This window comes from Cotesia glomerata, unplaced genomic scaffold (genome assembly GCF_020080835.1).
Source record: "Cotesia glomerata isolate CgM1 unplaced genomic scaffold, MPM_Cglom_v2.3 scaffold_282, whole genome shotgun sequence".
Lineage (NCBI taxonomy): Eukaryota > Metazoa > Arthropoda > Insecta > Hymenoptera > Braconidae > Cotesia > Cotesia glomerata.
In genome coordinates, this window is record NW_025403352.1 from 269 (window position 1) to 8145 (window position 7877).

Genomic DNA, 7877 nt, shown 5'->3' on the forward strand with positions numbered 1-7877 from the left:
GAAATAATAATTATTAATTATAAATTAAATACAAGATTATAATTATTAATTATTTTAACTCAATTTTGCTTAACTACAATATTATATAAAGTTAGATTTTAACAGTAAATGTTATTTATCAATCTTATTTTTGTTTAGTTACATATGGTTTTTTATTATTCTTTGTTACTTTTAGAACAAGGGTTTATTGAGTTTCACACGTGTCTTTTACGACTTTTCCTCATAGGGTTTTAAATTCCATGTGGCGAGAAATAGTCCTTGAATTACTCAAGTACCTTTTATGGGTTCTGAAAATTCGGTTACAATGTCCTTTTGTACCGAAATATGTTTTTCCCTTATTTTATTTTATTTTCTTTTGTAAATAAAACAGAGTTAACCAAAAGATGTTTATTACAACTGGTAAGAGTAAAAGCATGAAATAAATGATTTGAATATTTACTTCGAATATAAAATTTAACTAATTTTAATCATTTAATATTTACTAATTTGAATATTTCGTTTGAATTCACGCTCTCAGAATAGATAGCGCTCTAATAACAGGTAGCGTCACCTGCTGGATGCACTAGGTGCATTACAATTGTATATAAACTTTAGTTAGTTTCATTCACTCATGCGGACTACATCTAAAGTTAACAAAGCAGCACTCACATTGCACACGGTAATAAGAGGCGCTACATGTGAAACTTGAGTATTTATTGAAAGAGCGCGGTTAATTTGAATACAACCAGAGTATATACTTATTTTATTCATCAAAATAAAATTAATTTTTAAAGTATTTGTTCTGATAAATTTTTTCCAAATAACAACTTTATCTTTTTATAAATTAATTGCAAAAAATATATATATGGGCAGATCCATTAATTCTCGGCGAAAGTGTGCGCACTCAGATCAGCGATTTTGATGCCGATTTTTTCCTCAAAAGTACATCTTAAAAGAAGACGATCCTAAAAATTTGAACCCGATATAATCAAATCCGGCTGCTGGAGAATTTTTTGAATTTTTAAAAAAGTCGATTTTTCATTGATTTTCGAATATTTGTATCTTAGCGTCTATATAACTTGAAGACTTTTGCTCAGCAGCATTTTTCTCAGTAGACTCTCTACTTTTAAGAAAAAAATAAGTATTTGGTCTTAACTCATATAGGGCTTAGCTGACAGCCTCTAGCAGCCAGTAGTTTTCTATTGGGGTATACTTTAGTAGAATCTATACAATTTTCACTTGATTGCTTCTATTATGTAATGTTATAGCCATCTAAAACCAATCAAATTTTAAAAAATTGCAGTTTTCAGATGGCTAGAACTTTTTTCCCGGAACTTCGATTTCCTTCAAACTTTTAGGAAAGTTGCTTTATTATGTTCCTAAAAAGCCCTGAAAATTTGGGCTAGGGAATCAAGCTTGTATTCAAGTTATGAATTTTTTAATATTGCCAAAATTGCGTTAATGAATATAATATTTGCTGATAATTTCTTACATATCTATCGAATCCACAGATTCGGTAGAATCTGGCGCCAAGTTCCTTTCAAATCCGTTGTAAACGGAGCGCCAGACTACCGACTATGTTTACTGTAAGCAGAACGGTATTTTGAGGTTGCAAAATTTTATTCAATTCTACGGTACTTCTTGTTCCTAAATTTTATAATATAACAGTAATTCATGCTTTATTTTACTGATATTAATTAATTATATTCAATTATAATAATTAATCTACTTGAAATTATTAAATTTTATCAGCACAAACTATAGCAAGCTCAAAAATTTCGATCTTGACTTTTTCTATGTAAAAGTGACATGCCACAGACTAAATAATTCGAGAATGCACCCTGATAGCCACGCTTTGAGTAAAATAACCTGCACTGGCGGGATTTTAGCCAAGTCGTTTCAAAGTTCACTTAAAGTCACTCACTGCAGAATCCTGTATTGAATCTGTAGTGAAGTTGGTTAGGAAATTCAAATAAACCTACGCCGACATCTGAACTAAAGCTGTTGACAAGTTTTTATTTGCAGAAGGTTAGCTAAAAGTTGTAGTGAGATTTGCGTAAAAAATAATGTCAAGTTAGACTGTAACATTTTTTAACAAATTTTTTAGCTGAAGTTGTATAAATTTTAAACTTCAATTTTCATTTAAAATACTAACAAATATGAAGACATATTTAGCAATCAAGTTTTTAACTCAGAAAGTTCAATCTACAACACAACAAATTTTGAGGCAATTATTTCGATATGATTTTTTAAGAAAGATAATGCATAAAATTAAGAACCTACGATTTTCTTAGTCATTTGATGAAGTATTAATTACTTATAACTCATAAATAAGTAACTCAATGAAATTAAATAAAAATTTTTATATTTTAATTGAAAAGGATAAATTTGAAAAAGATAATTTTTTAACCTGATGTTTTTTCCTATCGTTAAAAAACATTTATTCGAAGAAGTTTTTCACCTACGGCAAATATAGCACCAAAGTTATATTTATACGCAAAATAAATATGAAAAATAAATTTTTGTACTCTGCCGCATTAACAGACATTGTCTCAAAGTTCAGTGCAGGTTCACTCAAACTCCTGCACTACAAGATGTTTAATGAAACTGTCGTTAGATTCGAGTCGTAGATTTTTCACAACTTGGAGTCCAGTCTAAAAGCCAACTTGTATTCTGGGGTGCCACAACTTAGTCCTAACAGAGACTATACAAAACGTAATGTTTTTAGCAAGGTGCAATATCCCAAACGTTTGGTATCGAGATAAGCACATTTAAGAAATGTGACACTTGCCGAAAATTAGTTTTCATAAACGTTACTTAATCCTAAAATGTATATGCTAGAAATGTGATGTCTAAAGAACGTTCATGTTAAGAAACGTTATACTTCAAAAAATGTAAAGCTTCTAAAAGCGATAGCATCACAAGTGTGCCATTTGTAAATCGCTCAAGGTTCTAAACGTGATGTTTCCCTAACGTCATACGTTTAAAAGTCAATCGGCCATATCGACGGTAGGAGTTCCGTTGATGCAGTAGATTTCTTCAGATAATGAAAAACCTATATGAATTTCAATCTGACTAAAGTCACATCGTCTAATATATATTATTAGAAATTTTATCAATAATAATAATACTAGTAACAATAACTTGATAAATAAAAATTAATAATAATAATAATAATAATACAATTCGAAAATTAAATATTAAATAATAATTAACATTTTTATAGACAGTATTGTTATGTTAATAAAAATCTGACATGTAAAGAAACTGAGCCAAGTCACGTTGACTCGAACTCTTTTTTCTCTCGATGCATAATTTTATAATTAGTCTTATCATTTTAATCTAACAGCTGCTAACTCTTTTACACTATTGTAACTCAATACTTGGCTCAATCATGTTATACCTAAGAAATTAAACTTAAAACTAGTTAGACATTATCACGATTGGAATCCACTCGCGGGTTTAATTACTACGATAATTATTTTTGATGGGAAAAAGTATTTAATAAATGTCATAAAGTAATAATAATAATAACAATAATCATAATAATAATACTATTAACAATTTCATCAACAAAAATATGAATTTTTAATAATTATAACAGTAGTAATAATAATAATAATACAAATTTTTATCAATAATAATAATACTAGTAACAATAAATTGATAAATAAAAATTAATAATAATAATAACGTAATTCGAAAATTAAATATTAAATAGTAATTAACATTTTTACAGACAATATTGTTTTGTTAATAAAAATCTAACATGTAGAGAAACTGAGCCAAGTCGCGTTGACTCGAGCTCTTTTTTCTCTCGATGCATAATTTTATAATTAGTCTTATCATTTTAATCTAACAGCCGCTAGCTCTTTTACACTATTGTAACTCGATAGTTGGCTCAATCATGTTATACCTAAGAAATTAAACGTAAAATTAGTTAGACATTATCACGATTGAAATCCACTCGCAGGTTTAATTACTAAGGTAATTATTTTGGATTGAAAAAAAGTATTTAATCAATGTAATAAATTAATATTGATAATAATAATAATAATAATATTAGGTCAAGTGATATACAGGTCAAGTTGGACGACATTTGAAAATTTCACCGTTTTTATTTCAATGAAAGCTGCAGTAACAGCTTCTCTGTACGAATGTTTGCTTCTACATGTAAGAGGAGCTGAGTTAATTGGATACTAATAAAAATAATAATAATTGTAATAATAAAATTTAGATATTATTTATTTTTTTAACTTCAGTGAGGTATTCGTTTATAAATGTATTATATATATAATATGTTTTATAAATGTAATAATATAATAAGTTTTATAAATGTATGATAGATAAATGTATGTATGATAATTATTATAAATGTATTAATAATTATATTTTAAATTTGTTTAAAAGTAATATTAAATAAAAATTTAATGAGGATTAATATTTTTTTAAATAATCAAGTCAACTGAGACAACCTCTTGTCGGCAGTAACTACAAGTTAAAATTTGCCCATCTCCAAGCAGAGTTTGCACGTACTGTCTTTGGACATGCTTGGCAGAAGATGCAGTGCCGACAAGGGTTGTAGACGACGTCCGGTGGTGATTCCTCGTCTGAACACGCCAGGCAAATTTGAGAATCTAAAATAATTACAAAGTATCATTGAGAGTAGTTTCTGAATTATTAAAAAAATGTATAATTCTATTTATAAAAAATTTGTATATTACTATAGATAAAATCGCCAGCAGCCGCCGCTGGATATGCATCTTCATCATTCCTTAGTTCAGCACGATCTACGTCAACTACAAAATAATTTAAATATTAAAATTTAATTTTCGATGGTAATTACTGTTTCGAAATCACAGCAGCTCGTTCAAATGGGGTAAGGAGCTAAAACATGCGCTGGAAGAAATGGATCGTCAGGATATTTAGAAGCTGATTTGGCAAATTACAGGAGTGTGCTGGTTAAAAGATCACCAGGTACATATAATCACAGGAAAATTGTTGAGTCCACATTCAGGCCACCTAGAAATTTGTATAAACTTACTGTAAGCCGTTTTGGCGCGATCAAAACTGAAGAGAATCGATGAAGAATATCTTGACGAAGATGATATATGATAATTACAACAGGCACCTGAAGAAAGAATATACCAGGGACTGGTTTTGCCGACATTGGAGCCATGGAGATCGGCGATGAAAACATCTCGAGAAGAATGAACACCTTACTGACGGAAAATTCGACTTTTATATCGAATATAGTTTGTAAAAGATCCTGAGGTGGCCACTTATAACCATAATAACTAATAACATTTTTTATAATTTAGTAAAGAAAATTACTAATATGAAATTTACTAAAAAATGTTTTCCTTACCTGTTTCGTTACTTTCCACCCAGCCATAGCCATAAAGGCGGATGGGCCCAGTTTCAGATTCGTCATCTGAGTCAACTTCATTGTCGTTATTATTAATGTTCTCATTAACATTTATTTCCCCAACAATAGTAACCTGGTGCCTCGGGCTCCATTTCCCGTAAGCGAGCAATGGTGATCGCTGTAAGTAAAAGAAATATAATAATAAATTAGAGAGAAAATTATAAATATAAAAAAAATTTACATTAAACTGTATATTTAAATTAAAGTAAAGTGGAAGTACCATTTTTGGCCAGTAAACATTTGAATTAATTGATAAAAAATTATAATATTATAACCATATTTTTTTTGAGTTTTAAAAAATTTGTATTAAAAAAAAATTCAGTTTGTAATGGATTATTAATATCAATTAATTTCTATCGTTTATTTGAATTAAAAATGGCCACAAACGGTACTTCTACCCTATAGTGATAGAAGAATTTATTAATTACTTACTCAATTTGTGATGGATGGGTACGAGGTCAACGATTTCAAATCCAGAATTTGGGTCTGGATTTGTGAATATTAAATTGCGAACCAGTTGCTCAGCTGCTGAAACACCTCTTTGTAAAAACTCCAATTCATTAATACCTCCGCTTTCAAGTAACTCCTGGAGGCGATTAATTTTTGCTGAATCGATCAATGCTTTTACAGGTGGTGTTCCTCTACTGATAGCTTTCTTTTTAGCCAATTTATCCACATCTCGATAACTTTCGCATTCAATTGAAGTTGCGGACTCTGCAGCAAAAGAGAAATAAAATATTAAATTATAAGAAATGTTATTAGATTTATTTGTTTATTTAATATTTTAGGGTAATTTGGTCGTCGTAATCCGAGTTTAAATTAAAAGGTATTTTTTTTTATTTTTTGCAAATGGTCACTCGAAAAATAGCATAAAATATAAAATTATTTGTAATCAAAATTTAATTGAATAATTTCAATCCATAATTATGGTTAAAAATTTATAATAATATAAGTATTAAAATATCACAACTGGTTGACGGAAAGTTTGAGGTGGACCTTGAGTATGCAATTAAAGACATCTTGAGTGGCCCGCCAATCAAGGAAGTATGCATATACTTTGAAAAAGTATTGGACCGAATCAAATTCGGAACTTCAGAAGCTGAGCCAAGGAATGAGGAAAAAGAGTCCAGATAGACAGTGCAATTACAAATAACTAAAATGAAGCAAATTATTGAAGTCTTATTTATAATTATTAATTGAATGTAGCAGGGGATGGGACGTATTAAAGTTTTTTTTGTAAAAGCTGTACTTAAGAAAATTAATAATAGTATTAAAATATCAACTAACAAGTACTGGACTGTCACAAAATAATGACAATTGTTATAAGTTATGTAAGGTTGATACTTAAAAAATTTACTCACGGTGTTCAATTATTGTTTAAATTTGCAAATATCATTTCAATATGTTAAATCTGCTATAGATGTATTATATTATAATCTTTCGAATGAATATGAAAAAATATGGGGTCAAGTTGAAGTCATTTGACACCCAAACTACCTTAATCGAGAATAAGATTTCAAAAAAAGTAAAAAAGTAATGATTTTAACTCACCCAAGAAGGACCACGTATCAGGCGCGACCCCACTCATGTTCTGCAGGCGATTAAAATGAATCCTAGTGCAATTTGACAAGCCATCTACATCATTGTAGAATGACAGATTACTCGGGCCGACTTTGTTGAGCCATTCTGACAAGTAGTATATCAAAAATAGTTCAAACTTTTGAAACATTTGTTCATTTAAATTCTGAACCACTTGTACAAAAGCTTTTACAATTTGTTGCGGAGGCAACAAAGCAAGCAGCAAAATTTTTGTGAAGATGCGAATTTCATGGACTGCGTTTCTTGCGCGTAGATCGATTGTCTCCATTGCATTGACATACAACAACTGAAACAAATAAAAATAATTATTATCATAAATCAGTTTAAGGTAAATGGTCATAAATGCAAAATTTTAAGTTTAATTGATTACACCAGAAATGACATAATTGTACAGTTAAATAAAAATAATCATTAGTAAAAGCGAATAACTATATGTCCCGAGTGAACTACATAAATGAGAAAAAAATCATGATTACTAAGTTAAAAAGTAGAAACTTAAACTCACATGACTGTATGCATCAAGCGTTCCTTTTAGTCTTGTCGCTGGATAGCGCCCTCGCAACGCTGTAAATAATTTATTATGAAAATCATAATAAATTTTTTCAGGTTGAACGTCACCTAACACCTTTGACAAACCATTTCTCACAAGCTTGTTGTAATCTTCAAAGGAATCTTTATTCAAAGCTGTCCATGCGGCGGGAAAAGACTGAAAAATAAAATAATCAATAATAATTTGTAATTGATAATTGTGATTATATAAAAAAAAAAAAAATCAACTTGAATCAAGCGAAAAATTCGTTTATTAAGTAAAATTTACATAAACCAAGAAAAATTGCTTAGTTTGAAAATATTTCTACTCAAAAAGAAAATT

At 29.2% G+C, this 7877-nt stretch overlaps 1 long non-coding RNA gene across 1 annotated transcript; it reads right to left on the reverse strand.

Moving 5' to 3' along the window:
- Positions 1-4362: 4362 nt before the first annotated feature.
- Positions 4363-5462, reverse strand: LOC123274280. Its single transcript, XR_006511484.1, has 4 exons — positions 5348-5462; positions 5024-5276; positions 4704-4778; positions 4363-4616 (listed from the first exon to the last, which is right to left on the reverse strand). It is a non-coding gene; the product is annotated as an uncharacterized LOC123274280 (long non-coding RNA).
- Between the last annotated feature and the right edge of the window lie 2415 nt (positions 5463-7877).